This window comes from Phyllobates terribilis, unplaced genomic scaffold (genome assembly GCF_046119375.1).
Source record: "Phyllobates terribilis strain yellow unplaced genomic scaffold, ASM4611937v1 Scaffold_251__1_contigs__length_2838608, whole genome shotgun sequence".
NCBI lineage: Eukaryota > Metazoa > Chordata > Amphibia > Anura > Dendrobatidae > Phyllobates > Phyllobates terribilis.
In genome coordinates, this window is record NW_027363011.1 from 2,080,285 (window position 1) to 2,098,258 (window position 17,974).

A 17,974-nucleotide genomic window follows, 5' to 3' on the forward strand; every position below is an offset into this window, starting at 1 on the left:
AAGCGATAGCAGGCGAAGAAAGAGGTGAGTGTAATATAATTTCATTTATTCACTGACTATTGAGCGGCCCCGCCTCCGAGGAGGAAGAGCTACACCCCAACACCAGAGAGGTGAGTATAAATAGAACCGTAGTGACGGGACAGTCCTGCAGAATACCGGAAGGTTGGGAGCTATGCGTACACGCTCCGTCCACACACGGCTCCGCTCTGTACACCTCATACACACGCGGCTCCGCTCCGTACACCTCGTACACACGCGGCTCCGCTCCGTACACCTCGTACACACGCGGCTCCGCTCCGTACACCTCGTACACACGCGGCTCCGCTCCGTACACCTCGTACACGCGCGGCTCTGCTCTGTACACCTCGTACACGGCTCTGCTCTGTACACCTCGTACACACGCGGCTCTGCTCCGTACACCTCGTACACACGCGGCTCTGCTCCGTACACCTTGTACACACGCGGCTCCGCTCCGTACACCTCGTACACGCGCGGCTCCGCTCCGTACACCTCGTACACGCGCGGCTCCGCTCCGTACACCTCGTACATGCTCCGCTCCGTACACCTCGTACACACGCGGCTCCGCTCCGTACACCTTGTACACACGCGGCTCCGCTCCGTACACCTTGTACACGCGCGGCTCCGCTCCGTACACCTCGTGCACGCGCGGCTCCGCTCCGTACACCTTGTACACACACGGCTCTGCTCCGTACACCTCGTACACGGCTCTGCTCCGTACACCTCGTACACACGCGGCTCCGCTCCGTACACGCGCGGCTCCGCTCCGTACACCTCGTACATGCGCGGCTCCGCTCCGTACACCTCGTACACGCGCGGCTCCGCTCCGTACACCTCGTACACGCGCGGCTCCGCTCCGTACACCTCGTACACGCGCGGCTCCGCTCCGTACACCTCGTACACACGCGGCTCCGCTCCGTACACCTCGTACACACGCGGCTCCGCTCCGTACACCTCGTACACACGCGGCTCCGCTCCGTACACCTTGTACACACGCGGCTCCGCTCCGTACACCTCGTACACGCGCGGCTCCGCTCCGTACACCTCGTACATGCTCCGCTCCGTACACCTCGTACACACGCGGCTCCGCTCCGTACACCTTGTACACACGCGGCTCCGCTCCGTACACCTTGTACACGCGCGGCTCCGCTCCGTACACCTCGTGCACGCGCGGCTCCGCTCCGTACACCTTGTACACACACGGCTCTGCTCCGTACACCTCGTACACACGCGGCTCTGCTCCGTACACCTCGTACACGGCTCTGCTCCGTACACCTCGTACACACGCGGCTCCGCTCCGTACACCTCGTACACGCGCGGCTCCGCTCCGTACACCTCGTACACGCGCGGCTCCGCTCCGTACACCTCGTACACGCGCGGCTCCGCTCCGTACACCTCGTACACGCGCGGCTCCGCTCCGTACACCTCGTACACGCGCGGCTCCGCTCCGTACACCTCGTACACACGCGGCTCCGCTCCGTACACCTCGTACACACGCGGCTCCGCTCCATACACCTCGTACACACGCGGCTCCGCTCCGTACACCTCGTACACACCCGGCTCTGCTCCGTACACCTCGTACACGGCTCTGCTCCGTACACCTCGTACACGCGCGGCTCCACTCCGTACACCTCGTACACGCGCGGCTCCGCTCCGTACACCTCATACACGCGCGGCTCCGCTCCGTACGCCTCGTACACGCGCGGCTCCGTTCCGTAAGCCTCGTACACGCGCGGCTCCGCTCCGTACGCCTCGTACACGCGCGGCTCCGCTCCGTACGCCTCGTATACGCGCGGCTCCGTTCCGTACGCCTCGTACACGCGCGGCTCCGCTCCGTACGCCTCGAACACGCGCGGCTCCGCTCCGTACGCCTCGAACACGCGCGGCTCCGCTCCATACGCCTCGTACACGCGCGGCTCCGCTCCGTACACCTCGTACACGCGCGGCTCCGCTCCGTACACCTCGTACACGCGCGGCTCTGCTCCGTACACCTCGTACACACGCGGCTCTGCTCCGTACACCTCGTACACACGTGGCTCTGCTACATCTACACTGTAAACCCCTCCTGACCCCACACATAAACTTCAGCTCATCCAGCACCATGACAACCAGCACAGCAGAGTCCTGCATCCACTGAGGCCCCTGATCATGTGACCCCTGACTCCTCCCCTCCTGTGACCTCATCACAGCTCCTGTGCGCACAGAGCAGCCATATATGTGGTGGCGGCTCTGCAGGTGGAGGTATGTGGAGACCCCATTAATGGGCGCAGGGGGCATTAACCCCTTCAGCACCGAGACTCTTTTGGGGTCTTGTGTTGCCCCTTTATAAGAATCATAAGGTTTTTGTTCTGTTTCCTGTAATAGATACATACGACCCAACTATGGAGACAGGAAGGGAGGAAACGTATTGTTCTCATAGTACAGGACCCCTTTACTGCCCCACAGTGTAATGCCCCCATTATGCCCCTTTACTGCCCCTCAGTGTAATGCCCCCATTATGCCCCTTATGCAGGATGTATGATGCCCCACAGTGTAACGCCCCCATTATGCCCTTATGCAGGATGTATGATGCCCCCACAGTGTAATGCCCCCATTATGCCCCTTATGCTGGATGTATGATGCCCCCACACAGTGTAAAGCCCCCATTATGCCCCTTATGCAGGATGTATGATGCCCCCACACAGTGTAAAGCCCCCATTATGCCCCTTATGCAGGATGTATGATGCCCCCACACAGTGTAATTCCCCCATTATGCCCCTTATGCAGGATGTATGATGCCCCCACACAGTGTAATGCCCCCATTATGCCCCTTATGCAGGATGTATGATGCCCCCCACACAGTGTAGACGCATCCCAATACCCCTTTGAAGAGACTTAGAGGAAGGCCTCCTGAAAACAATGCTCCCATTATTAGAAAGTGGGTCTCCCATTGTGTTTGCCTATGCAGTGAATGCAAGGGTTTCCAAAAATTTGGAGGCACTCCAATGCCCCTTGGAAGAAACGTGGAGGTCAGAGGGCCTCCTGAAAACAATGTTCCCATTATTAGGAAGTGGGTCTTCCATTGTGTTTGCCTATGCAGTGAATGCAAGGGTGCCAAAAATTTGGAGGCACTTCAATGCCCCTTGGAAGAGACATGGAGGTCAGAGGACCTCCTGAAAACCATGCTCCCGTTATTAGAAAGTGAGTCTTCCCTTGTGTTTGCCCATGCTGTGAATGCAAGGGTTGCCAAAAATTTGGAGGCATTCCAATGCCCCTTGGAAGAGACGTGGAGGTCAGAGAGCCTCCTGAAAACAATGTTCCCATTATTAGGAAGTGGGTCTTCCATTGTGTTTACCTATGCAGTGAATGCAAGGGTTGCCAAAAATTTCGAGGCACTCCAGTGTCCCTTGTAAGAGATGTGGAGGTCAGAGGGCCTCCTGAAAACAATGGTCCCATTATTAGGAAATGGGTCTTCCATTGCGTTTGCCTATGCAGTGAATGCAAGGGTTGCCAAAAATTTGGAGGCACTCCAATGCCCTTTGGAAGAGACGTGGGGGTCCGAGGACCTCCTGAAAACAATGTTCCCGTTATTAGGAAGTGGGTCTTCCATAGTGTTGGCCTATGCCGTGAATATAAGGGCTGCCAAAAATTGGGAGGGAGGCACTCCAATGCCCCTTGAAAGAGACGTGGAGGAGGGCCTCATAAAAAAAAATGCTCCCATTAGAAAGGAGCAGGTCTCCTATACTTGTAATGCCCATGCACTAAGTGTATGGGCTGACAAACATTTATCCCTGGGGGGTTTACATGAACATACTGTGTAAAAAATTTTTTTTACGGTCATCATAAACACCCTTTAAAAATTTTTTATGTGGGTGTTGCATCACGGACCACCCTCACCCTGGTAATATGTTGGTGGAGGATGAGGAGAAGGAGGAGAACAAGAGCAAATAGCCCAAATCAGGAAGCGTATACCCATGTGTGGGTGTGAAGAGGTGCATGGGAATACATCTCCCAAAAAAGACACTGGATTTGAGTTTATGTTACACTGCTATCATTGGGTGGTGTTGAAAAGTCTGGCCCAATCCAGCCCTTGTTCATTTTTATGAGTCAGCCTGTCAGCATTTTCAGTTGACAGGCGGATGCACTTATCAGTTATAATTCCACCAGCGGCACTAAAAACCCTCTCAGATAAAATGCTAGCTCCAAGGCGAAGAGAGCCTGTTCATTTCACGTATGCAGCTTGGATGCCCAATAATAATAAGGCACAGAGGAATCACCGAGGACGTTGGTACGGTCGGCAAGGTACTCCCTCAGCATCTTCCCAAACTTTGCACTCCTTGTGAGAGTACCCCGCGCCTCAGGGCCTGTGCGATGGGAGGGGCTGAGAAAATTCTCCCAGAACTTTTACAGTGTTCCCCTGCCTCTGCTAGATTGGAGTTGTCTCTCTCACCTGTAGTCCTTGGTTGTCCAACGAACTGTGACCTCTGCATTCAGCGTTTTCAGATGGGAAATTTTTTAATAGTTCCTCAACAAGGGCCTTCTGGTACTGCCCCATTTTTGTAGACCTGTCCGCCTCAGGAATAAGTGATATAAAGTTCTCCTTGTAGTGTGGGTCTGGAAGTGTCACCAACCAATAATGACTGTCACACAAAATTTTGAGAACGCGAGGGTCATGGGAAAGGCAATGTAACATAAACTCAGCCATGCGTGCCAGACTGCTAACAGGCAAGACTTCCGTGTCCTCACCAAGAGGACCATGCTCTCCTCCTTTTCCTCTCTGTCCTCAGGCCATCCACGCTGAACAGATGGTATTACAGTTGTGCAGGTAGTACCGTCTATAGCGCAGGAAACTAGCGCCTGTTCTTCCTCCTCCTACTTCTCTTCTTCTTCCTCATTGTCACCCAATCCACGTTGGGATGAGATGAGGCTGGGCTGTGTGTAATCACCATGTATGGTTCCTTGCTCCATCTCATTGTTCTCTGCTTGCAATGCATCCTCTTTGATTGTGAGCAGAGAGCGTTTCAGAAGACAGAGAAGCAGGATGGTGATGCTAATTATGGCGTCATCGCCGCTCACCATCTTGGTGGAGTCATCAAAATTTTGGAGGATGGTACATATGTCTGACATCCATGTCCACTCCTGAGGTCTTATGTGTGGAGTCTGAACTGAATATCAACGGCCTTGTTGATGCTGGTTCTCAACAACTGCCCTCTTCTGCTCACAAATCCTTCCCAACATCTGCACTGTGGGGACATCACACACCAGTCTGTGAGCCGGAAGCTGCAAACGCTGCTGAAACACGGCAAGGGCTGCGGAAGCTGTAGGTGACTTTCTAAAATGGGCACAAAGGCGGCGTATTTTAAAAAACAGATCCGGCAGCTCCGGGTAGGATTTGAGAAACCGCTGAACCACGAGGTTAAGCACATGGGCCAGGCATGGTACGTGTGTGAGCTTGCCTCGCCTCAGAGCCGCCACCAGGTTCCGGCCATTGTCACACACGACATTGCCTGGCTGTAGGTTCAGCGGTGTGAGCCACAGATCTGCCTGCTCTTTCAGAGCGGTCCACAGCTCAGCATTGTGCGGTTTATCACCTAAGCATATTAGCTTCAGCACAGCCTGTTGCCGCTTGGCCGAGGCAGTGCAGCAGTGCTTCCAGCTTGTGACTGATGTGGTCATTTCGGAGATGGAGGCTGAAGAGAAGGAGGAGGATGAGGTTTAGGAGCTGTAGACTGTGGGGGCAACCCTGATTGACCTAAAGCCCGCAATCTTAGGCGTCGGGAGGACGTGTTCCATCCCAAGGTCCGACTGGGTCCCGGCTTCCACTATGTTAACCCAGTGTGCCGTCAGCAAGATGTACCGTTCCCTGCCCACAAGCACTTGTCCACGTGTCCCTGGTTAGGTGGACTTTCACGGTAACTGCGTTGTTGAGGGCACGGCTTATGTTTTGCTTGTGTAATGCGGGGACAGCATGCCGGGAGAAATAGTGGCGGCTGGGGACCGAGTACCGAGGGACGGCCACCGCCATCAGGTTGCTGAATGCTTCCGTCTCCATGAGCCTAAAAGGCAACATTTCGAACGCAAGCAGTCGCGAAATGTGCGAATTTAGTAGAGTGGCCTGTGAGACGGCTGCGTATTTGCGCTTGCGTTTTAAGGACTGGGGTATGCACAACTGAACGCTGCGCTGGTACAAGGATGTGGACGTGCTTCCTGACCCTGCTACTTGAGAGTGTGCAATTACAGGTGCAGGGCAGGAGGCATCTTCGCATGCACCATGGACAGGTGATTGGCTTGCATGCACAACAATGGAAGAAGCGGTGGTGCCACCTGCAGACACTGTTCCTGGACACTGGAGTTCGGCCCACAAAGTCGGGTGCTTTGCTGCCATGTGCCTGATCATGGTGGTGGTGGTCAGGCTGGTAGTTTTGCCATCCCTGCTGATGCTGGCCTGGTAGGTGGTGCAAATGGCCTTTTTGGGGTTATTGGCAGAGTCTTTAAAAAACAACCAGACTTGGGAAGACCTAACAGTTGTACTGGCAACTTCCTTCGTGTTGGTGTTACTTGGAACGGATGCCTGCCTTCTGTCTGCGGCCACCACACTGCTTCTTCCTGCCTGTTGGCGTGCTCTGCCTCCCTCCCCCTGTGTCCTGCTGTCCTCGCTCTTCCACTTCCGCACCCTGGTCCTCCTTTTGAATTTCTGGCAATTGTGTCTCATCATCGTCCACCTCTTGTGACACTTTCCCACCGTCGCCTTCGTGTGACCATGGCTTCTCAAATATTTGGGCATCGCTACATGTGATCTCCTCTTGCCCCGCCTCAAGTGGACTGGGCGAGAGGCCCGAATGTATAAATGGAAAAGTAAACAGCTTTTCGGAGTGTCCAAGTGTGGGATCTGTTGTCTCCAGGCACTCGGCATTATCCGCTATTCAACTAACAACCTTTTGACACTGCTCTGGGTTCAATAGTGGTGTGCTGCGGTCCCCTAGGCATTAGTACAGAAAGGTCAGGCGAGAAGATATGGGTGTTTGTTGTGGCACAATTTCAGCTTGCCCACGGCCTAGACCTCTGCGTGCACCATCACAATTACCTCCAGTTCCCCATCCCTTGCCACGTGCCTTTCCCATTTTAAATGGAGGCCAATATCTTCCACACTCACTACAAATGGCTGAATTTGGAGCGAACTTATATGTAATCCGTGTGACGGAGAAACCACAGTTTTAAATACCTGGCCTGTAGGTAACTATTTTGAACAGCAAACCGGTGTCAAACACTTCGCTGACACACTGAAACAAATTTTTAATGGAGGCCAGAAATGGCAGTATTTTCTGAAAACGTATATATGATCCGTGTGACGGAGAAAATACAGTTTTAAATAGCTGGATTTTTAGCACTGTATTATGGAAAGGACCTGGCTGTATTCTGCAGTGCCAACAAGCAAATGGCACAGAAAAACGGTGTTCTCTGGAGTAGACTGACGAGTACAGCGGCGCCAGGTCTGATATAGACCTGATGACGCTGTGCGGCCAGCCAATCACTGTAATGCCACAACCAACATGGCTGCGGCATTACAGTGAGTGACAAGCAATCCCTGCATTTTCATTGGCTCTGTAAAGAGCGCCAAACATGCAGGGAGGGGACCCGAGCATCCGCCCGAGCATTTCGCAAGTACTCAGCGAGCTCCAAGCATCTCGAGTATTGAGATGCTCGGGCGAGTACCGAGTACTTGCGAGTATGCTCGCTCATCACTAATCTGAGCTTCTATATCAGAATTGTGTTATCAGTTATTTCCCACATATACTATTTAGTAATTAACAAGTGTGGTGATCCTTTTGTGTCTCTGATTATGTATTAGTGGTCAAATTTGACCATTTAGGAATATACTATGGGCTATTGTAGATGGAAGTGACCCAAAATGTACATATACAGTACAGACCAAAAGTTTGGACACACCTCATTTAAAGATTTTTCTGTATTTTCTTGACTATGAAAATTGTACATTCACACAGAAGGCATCAAAACTATGAATTAACACATGTGGAATTATATACTTAACAAAAAAGTGTGAAACAACTGAAAATATGTCTTATATTCTAGGTTCTTCAAAGTAGCCACCTTTTGCTTTGATGACTGCTTTGCACACTCTTGGCATTCTCTTGATGAGCTTCAAGAGGTAGTCACCGGAAATGGTCTTCCAACAATCTTGAAGGGGTTCCCAGAGATGCTTAGCAATTGTTGGCCCTTTTGCCTTCACTCTGCGGTCCAGCTCACCCCAAACCATCTCGATTGGGTTCAGGTCTGGTGACTGTGGAGGCCAGGTCATCTTTCGTAGCACCCCATCACTCTCCTTCTTGGTCAAATAGCCCTTACACAGCCTGAAGGTGTGTTTGGGGTCATTGTCCTGTTGAAAAATAAATGATGGTCCAACTAAACGCAAATCGGATGGAATAGAATGCCGCTGCAAGATGTTGTGGTAGCCATGCTGGTTCAGTATGCCTTCAATTTTGAATAAATCCCCAACAGTGTCACCAGCAAAGCACCCCCACACCATCACACCTCCTCATCCATGCTTCACAGTGAGAACCAGGCATGTAGAGTCCATCCGTTCACCTTTTCTGCGTCGCACAAAGACACGGTGGTTGGAACCAAAGATCTCAAATTTGGACTCCTCAGACCAAAGCACAGAATTCCACTGGTCTAATGTCCATTCCTTGTGTTCTTTAGCCAAAACAAGTCTCTTCTGCTTGTTGCCTGTCCTTAGCAGTGGTTTACTAGCAGCTATTTTACCTTGAAGGCCTTCTGCACAAAGTCTCCTCTTAACAGTTGTTGAAGAGATGTGTCTGCTGCTAAAACTCTGTGTGACATTGACCTGGTCTCTAATCTGAGCTGCTGTTAACCTGCGATTTCTGAGGCTGGTGACTCGGATAAACTTATTCTCAGAAGTAGAGGTGACTCTTGGTCTTCCTTTCCTGGGGCGGTCCTCATGTGAGCTAGTTTCTTTGTAGCGCTTGATGGTTTTTGCAACTGCACTTGGGGACACTTTCAAAGTTTTCCCAATTTTTCGCACTGACTGACTTTCATTTCTTAAAGTAATGATGGCCTCTCGTTTTTCTTTACTTAGCTGCTTTTTTCTTGCCATAATACAAATTCTAACAGTCTATTCAGTAGGACTATAAGCTGTGTATCCACCAGACTTCTGCACAACACAACTGATGGTCCCAACCCCATTTATAAGGCAAGAAATCCCACTTATTAAACCTGACAGGGCACACCTGTGAAGTGCAAACCATTTCCGGTGACTACCTCTTGAAGCTCATGAAGTGAATGGCAAGAGTGTGCAAAGCAGTCATCAAAGCAAAAGGTGGCTACTTTGAAGAACCTAGAATATAAGACATATTTTCAGTTGTTTCACACTTTTTTGTTAAGTATATAATTCCACATGTGTTAATTCATAGTTTTGATGCCTTCAGTGTGAATGTACAATTTTCGTAGTCAACAAAATACAGAAAAATCTTTAAATAAGAAGGTGTGTCCAAACTTTTGGTCTGTACTGTATATACAGTGTGGAAAATAAGTATTTGACGTACTGACTATTTTGCAAGTTTTCCCACCTACAAAGAATGGAGAGGACTCTAATATTCATTGTAGGTACACATCAACTGTGAAAGAATCTAAAAATAAAAAACAGAATATCAGAATATCACATTGTATGATTTTTAAATAATTAAATTACATTTTATTGCATGAAATAAGTAATTGATCATCTACCAACCTGCAAGAATTCTGGCTCTCACAGACCTGTTAGTTTTTCTTTAAGAAGCCCTCCTACTCTACACTCCTTACCTATATTAATTGCACATTTCTTACATGTATAAAAGACACCTGTCCACTCACTCAATCAATCAATCAGACTCCAACCTCTCCACCATGGCCAAGACCAAAGAGCTGTGTAAGGACACCAGGGACAAAATTGTAGACCTACACAAGGCTGAGATGGGCTACAGGACAATTTGCAAGCAGCTTGGTGAGAGTACAACAATTGTTGGCACAATTATTAGTGATGCGCGACCGTGCTCGGATAAGGGGTTATCCAAGCATGCTTTGGTGCTAACCGAGTATCTTTGGCGTGCTCGAAAAACATGTTCGCATTACCATGACTTCATGTCTCGTGGCTGTTAGACATCCACAACATATGCAGGGATTGCCTCTTTGTTAGACACCTGCAACACATGCAGGGATGGCCTAACAGCCACGAGACATGCAGCCACGGCGAAACAAACATATTTTTTTAGCATGTAGATTATTTATTATCAGAAAATGGAACAAATACAAGATGACTGTCAATCTTCCTCAGCCTGGGGCTCCATGCAACATTTCGCCTCGTGCTGTAAGGATGATTCTGAGAAAGGTCTGGAATTCGTCCAGAACTACACGGTAGGACCTGGTCAATCACCTGAAGAGAGCTGGGAACACAGTAACAAACATTACCGTTAGTAACACACTGTAGCATCGGCGTCTCTGCCCCCTGCCAGGCAGAGACGCCGTCCCTCTCACCTCCCCGCGTGGAGTCGTCCTGCGCTTCTCTTCCTGCTGCTGCCGGCGCGCGCAGCTCCAGGGCACTGTGCTTTGGGCGCGCGCTCCCTCTCTCTTAAAGGGGCCGCACGCGCCGTCCTAACGAGTTCCCGGCCAATAGCCAAGGGTCCTCCCATATATAAGGCACCTCCTCCAAAATGGAGGTGCCCGAGCAAAAGTTGATGCACAGCATACTTACCTCTGCTTCAGCCCTCAGGTCCAGTTGCCAGCCTGACTACTGTTCCAGTCCGCCAGTCTGACTCCTCTCCAGCCCGACAGTCTGCCTTCCGTTCTACCCGCCAGTCTGTCTATGGGCAAGTCCGCCTGCTTACCAGGAAGCATCTGCCAGTTACCTGCCTGCTACCTGCCGTGCCTGCTAGCCCGCTCACCTGGGAGCACTCGCCTGTTACCTGCCTGTTACCTGTTAGCCTACCTGGAGGCTCCTGCTGTCACTTGCCGTGACCACCCGCCTGCTAATCTAGAGACTTCAGCCTGCTTGGCCGTCACTTACCGTAGCCTACCTGGAGGCTCCTGCTGTCACTTGCCGTGACCACCTATCTGTTACCTAGAGACTTCAACCCACTCTGTCTTCACGTGCCGTGACCACCTGTCAATTATCCAGAGACTTCTGCCTGCCTGTTGTGTCTATCCGCTATACTGGTCAGTCCCAGTCTGCTGACCCGTGGGAGCCACCTGCTCTCTTACAAGGTCGTCCCCAGAGTAGCACCTGGTCCCTCTGCTCGGTCCCTGCCTTGTCACGGAGTCGTTAGCCGCCGTACGATCAGGGTCGGTCTGAGTTGATACGCCCCTCTGGGTCCCTCCTTGCACCGCGGCACAGAGGTTCCACCACCCGGATCCGTAACACACACCATGATGTCATGGATTAAAATCCTGCAGGGCACGCAAGGTTCCCCTGCTCACGCCAGTACATGTCCAGGCCTGTTTGAAGTTCGGCAGTGACCATCTGGATTATCCAGAGGAGGCATGGGAGAAGGTCATGTGTATCAGATGAGACCAAAATAGAACTTTTTGGAATCAACTCCACTCGCCGTGTTTGGAAGAAGAAGGATGAGTACAACCCCAAGAATACCGTCGCAACCGTGAAGCATGGTGGGGGGAAACATCATACTTTGGGGGTGCTTTTCTGCAAAGAGGATAGGACAACTGCACCATATTGAAGGGAGGATGGGGTCATGTATCTCGAGATTTTGCCCAACAACCTCCTTCCCTCAGTAAGAGTATTGAAGATGGGTCGTAGCTGGGTCTTCCAGCGTGACAATGACCTGAAACACACAGACAGGGCAACTAAGGAGTGGCTCCGTAAGAAGCATTTCAGAGTCCTGGACTGGCCTAGCCAGTCTCGAGACCTGAACCCAATAGAAATCTTTGGAGGCAACTGAAACTTAATGTTGCGCATCGACAGCCCTGAAACCAGAAAGATCTGGAGCAGATCTGTATGGAGGAGTGGGCCAAAATCTCTGCTGCAGTGTGCGCAAAGCTGGCCAAGAACTACAGGAAACGTCTAACCACTCTAATTGCCAACAAAGGTTTCTGGACCAAATATTAAGTTTGGTTTTTCTTTTCTATCAAATTCTTATTTCATGCAATAAAATGCAAATTAATTATGTAAAAATCATACAATGTGATTTTCTGGAATTTTTTTCAAGATTCTGCCTCTCACAGTTGAAGTGTACCTGCGATAAAAATTACAGCCCTCTCTATTCTTTGTAGGTGGGAAAGCTTGCTAAATCGGCAGAGTATCCAATACTTAATTTCCACTCTATATGTTGGTGTGTGTGTTGCCGTGGTAGCCCTTTCAAGAAGCGCTAATTTGGATTAAGATATATTATCTCTAAATCTGCCATTTTTGTTCAAATGAAATAAATACGATGCATTGGAGAAAGAAAATAACACACAGCCAGTGTCTTAGTGTACAATTCTTGTCTGCCCTCAGAGCCCAAGTAACACGTATAGACAAATTCACAAATAAATGTGGTCTCCGACTGGGAAGGAGGTTACATCCGTGCATGTAAAGGACATAAGTATATAAAATAAAAGGACACCTGTGCCAGAAATTCATAACCCCATTGACATAGCTGAAGCATTTCATTGCTGTTATAGCTCGCTGTATAATATTCATGGACAATACCACGACATGCCACCTGATATTCTTGAAACAGAATATGGACACTGCCTTTCCATCCTTACAGACCCCTGAGCAGGATTTACTAGACAAAGCTTTCACTGAACAAGAGATAGGGAATGATTTAATGGCCTCTCCTATCGGGAAGAGCCCTGGGCCAGATGGATTCAATAATAGATTTTATAAGATATTTGTACCCAAGTTATTACCATTTTAGCCGAAGTGCTCAATAATATCTCAGAAGACTCCCCCTTTGCCCCCAATCAGTTAAGACTCATATAATGGTTTTTCTCAAAGCCTGGAAAAGAACCAAATACCTGTCCTAATATTCTTCCAATATCATTCATTAATGTAGACGTCAAAATATTCGCTAATATAATTGCACCATGGCTCTCCCACTACCTACACTCAATTGTTAGCAACGAGTCAGGTTGGCTGCATTAAAGGTGGAGAGGCTCGTGATAATACAGATAAAACATTGTTAGTTTCACATACAAAAGAAAAACCAGGGGATCCCAATGTGCCTTGTTTTTGTCAACACTGAAAAGGCGTTCAACAGAATGCACTGGACTTTCTTGAAGAGCACATTGCCACAGATTGAGTTGAGCTCTTTCTTGTTATCTAAAATTCTATCCTTCTACACTGACCCTAAAGCAATAATTAGGGTAAACGGCCTTCTATCTGACACCTTCTCTATTAAAAAGGGGATGAGACAAATGGTGTCCCTTATCTCCTCTGCTATACACATTGGTGATGGAACATTTAGCTGTAGAATTACATAAAATTCCTGATATTAGTGGAGTTACTATAGGCTCACACAGCGTCGGACTGGAGTACATTGGGCCCACCAGAGAAAATCATTCTTGGGGCCCACTACGTAGCTACATAGAAATAAATATAAGACCACCAATTGTGTGGTAACACGCTAATATCAGGGTATAATATAAGATAGTACACTTCTTATTGTTATAGAAAGAGATGGCGCCCACATTTTGGTGCAAACTCAATGATAAATGTCCCCTGATGTGTAATAACAGCTAAACCAATGTTTTATAGCACCAGCGTAGTGGATGGGATTTTATGACATCTCATCCATACGCTGAGAAAATCCAGAGCGTGAATTAACCGATGCTGCGAATTTCACATGAACAATGTGTCAATATACGCTGCGGATATTCACCACCGACTTCATCCTTTGCAATACAAAAGGATCAAGTCAGGCTACGTTCCCACAGAGTGAAGCCGCTGCGGCCCCGACACTGCAGTAGAGTCGCAGCACTTCCGCCCTCATTATGCTAATGAGCAGCGCCATTTTTTTTTCTCCTGCGAACTTTCCTAATAGATGTTAGTCTATTGGGAAAGTCCACATGTGGACCCGCAAGAGAAATTGACATGCTGCGGATCTGAAAGACGTGCCGCTTGTCAGAATCCGCGGGTGATCTGCAGCCTGAGATGCACACATAGTGGACATGGGATTTCTAGAAATCCCATCCACTATGCTTTAACATCTGGCCACTGCAGTTTTGACACTGCATAAACACACAGTTTCAAAACCGCAGAGAATCCTGAACGTGGGAACATAGCCTCAGTGGTAAAGGTGAACCAGCAGTAAAGACAACAATATCTGCACTATATCTGTGTGGATATTACCGCTGTTAATTTGCTATGGGTTTTCCATTGTAGAAATTCTGCAGCAAATGCATAATGTGAATGTATCCACTAATAGTGGTGGGGGCCCTAAATCACTTATGTATGGCGTTATTAGTGATATAAAAAAAGAGCTTTCCCTTACTTAAATCTCTCTGCCACATTTAAGTCCATAACTTCTTATCAAGGGCCTCACTTTGCTAGTAACTTTTAGTAAGACTTTTAGTAAGTCAGGGGTGATACAGGGAGAGGGGACTAAGTCAGTCATGGGTGATACAGGGAGAAGGGGCTAAGTCAGTCAGTGGTGATACCGGGAGAGGGGGCTAAGTCTGTCTGAGGTGATAAAGGGAGAGAGGTCACATGGGTTGATACAGGAAAGGGGTCACAGTCAGAGGTGATACAGGGAGAGGGGGCTCAGGTCAGGGATGATACAGGGAGAGGAGGTGCAGTCAGGGGTGATACAGGGAGAGGGGGCTCAGGTCAGGGGTGATACAGGGAGAGGAGGTGCAGTCAGGGGTGATACAGGGAGAGGGGGCTCAGGTCAGGGGTAATACGGGGGATGAGGATCAGTTAGGGGGTGTAGTTAGGTGTGATACAGGGAGGGGGTGCAGCCAGGGGTGATATGGAGGGAAAAGCCTCAGTCAGAGGGGATAAGGGAATGGGGTGCACCGTGCAGTCAGTCAGTTGTGAAAGGGGCGATGAGGGAAAATGGCCCCCATTCATCCTTAAGTAACGTAACCCCTTCCCCTCTATCATCCCTGACTAAAGGCCCCCCCATTTGTATTTACTCACTGTTAGGCTGGCAGGGGGGACCTCCTTCAATCATTGCCAGCAGCTGTAAGGCTGCGAGCCCACTATGCGTTTTTCAAGCGTTTTTGCGCGAAATTTCCGTTGCGAAAACGCTTGATAATACATGCCCCATGGTCCCCAATGATAATCCGCATGTGCTGTGCACATGCTGCGGAAATTCCCGCTGCGGTTATCATTGCGGAAAAATACGCAGCATGTCCATTAATTTTGCGGACACACAGCGTAATTGCCGCCATTGACTTGCATTGAAATGCTTAACATCCGTATGTATACATGTATACATGCGGATGTTAATGCGGTTCAATGTGTGGATGGTACCCGGGGCTGGAGAAGAGGAGACTCTCACCTCCAGACCCAGGTACCATGGTACCTGTAAAAAAAAAGAATTTAAAATAAAAAATAAATATATATTTACATAGAATTATATAGAAGGTTTGCTGTGTCTGTCAGCGTAGTGTCCAGAGGCTGGAGGCGCTACCAGGAGACAGGCCCGTACACCAGGAGACGTGGAGGGAGCCATAGGAGGGCAACAACCCAGCAGCAGAACCGTTACCTCCTCCTTTGTGCAAGGAGGAACAGGAGGAGCACTGCCAGAGCCCTGCAAAATGACCTCCAGCCGGCCACAAATGTGCATATGTCTGCCCAAACGGTTAGAAACCAACTCCATGAGGGTGGTATGAGGGCCTGTCGTCCATATATGGGGGTTGTGCTCACAGCCCAACACAATGCAGGACGCTTGGCATTTGCCACAGATCACCAGGATTGGCAAAGTCGCCACTGGCGCCCTGTGCTTTTCACACATGAAAGCAGGTTCACACTGAGCACATGTGACAGACGTGACAGAGTCTGGAGACGCCGTGGAGAGCGATCTGCAGCCTGCAACATCCTTCAGCATGAACGGTTTGGCAGTGGGTCAGTAATGGTGTGAGGTTGCATTTCTTTGGAGGGCCGCACAGCCCTCCATGTGCTCGCCAGAGGTAGCCTGACTGCCATTAGGTACAGAGATGAGATCCTCACACCCCTTGTGAGACCATATGCTGGTGCAGTTGGCCCTGGGTTCCTCCTAATGCAGGACAATGGCAGATCTCATGTGGCTGGAGTGTGTCAGCAGTTCCTGCAAGATGAAGGCATTGAAGCTATGGACTGGCCCGCCCGTTCCCCAGACCTGAATCCAATTGAGCACATCTGGGACATCATGTCTCGCTCCATCCACCAACGTCACGTTGCAGCACAGACTGTCCAGGAGTTGGCGGATGCTTTAGTCCAGGTCTGGGAGGAGATCCCACAGGAGACCATCCGCAACCTCATCAGGAGCATGCCCAGGCATTGTAGGGAGGTCATCCAGGCACGTGGAGGCCACACACAATACTGAGCCTCATTTTGACTTGTTTTAAGGACATTACATCAACCTTGGATCAGCCTGTAGTGTGTTTTTCCACTTTAATTTTGGGGGTGACTCCAAATCCAGGCCTCCATTGGTTAATAAATTTGATTTCCATTAATGATTTATGTGTGATTTTGTTGTCAGCACATTCAACTTTGTACAGAACAAAGTATTCAATGAGAATATTTCATTCATTCAGATCTAGGATGTGTTATTTGAGTGTTCCCTTTATTTTTTTGAGCAGTGTATATAGGTTTTATTACTAGATGTAAAGAAGAAAACTAAATACTGTAAAATAATAAATCTCCTCATATGTTTCCCCTTATTATCTCCAGTAATTGTATTATTACTGTTATGCATACGCCCGGACTGACTGGGGTGTGCTTGATTAGTGATCCCACTGTACCATGAACCGAGGAGTGCCTGGAGGGGCGTAACTAAGTATCAACCCGATCCGACCAAGGTCGCATGGCAGCTCAGTCGACTCCGTGCACCAGGGAGGAACCGAGCAGAAGGTCCAGGTGCTACGGAGTCCAGTACAGAGTGGGATACAGGAACAGAGCCGCAGATGCGGTAGACAAGCAGAGTAAAGCGAAACCACCGGAGCGGAGGACAAGGCAGAGCAGAGCGAAACCGCCGGAGCGGTGGACCAGGCAGAGCAGAAAGACACCACTAGTGCGGTGAGCAAGCAGACAGAGCGAAACCGCAGGTGCGGTGGACAAGGTAGAGCAGAGCGAAACCGCAGGTGCGGTGGACAAGGTAGAGCAGAGCGGAACCGCCGGAGCGGTGGACAAGGCAGAGTAGAGAGAAACCGCTGGTGCGGTGAGCAAGCAGACAGAGCGAAACCGCAGGTGCGCTGGACAAAGTAGAGCGGAGCGAAACCGCCGGAGCGGTGGACAAGTGGAGCAGAGAAGAACCACCGGAGCGGTGGACAAGGGGGAGCAGAGCGAAACCGCAGGAGCGGTGGACAAGCAGAGCAGGACAGGGCTGAAGGTGCAGGCAGAGAGGACTGGGCTCTGTTCACATGGAACAGACAGGAAAATACAGGAAGACGGTTAGAACACAGGAGGTAGATATGGAGGAAGGGAAAAGGGACAAGCAGAACCAGATACACACAAGGTACTTACAACGAAGTAGCGAGTGGACTCTAAAGTCACAAACAGAAGTAGAGAGACAACGAGTTGGAGCTAGGTGCAGGTTCAGACCCTGCAGAAAAAGGGAAGGTACGGATATAGAAATAAACAGACAACAGGCTAGGAGATAGTTCAGACAGGAACTGACACTGGAACGAAGTCACAGGTAACAGGCTTGGGAATACAGCCCCCAGGATGGCGGAAACAGAAGATGAGAACAGGACCTGGCAACTCAGAGGCGAAGGAGCACACTGATTGTTAGTGTTGCTCAGGCACCACCTTCAGGGTGGAGGG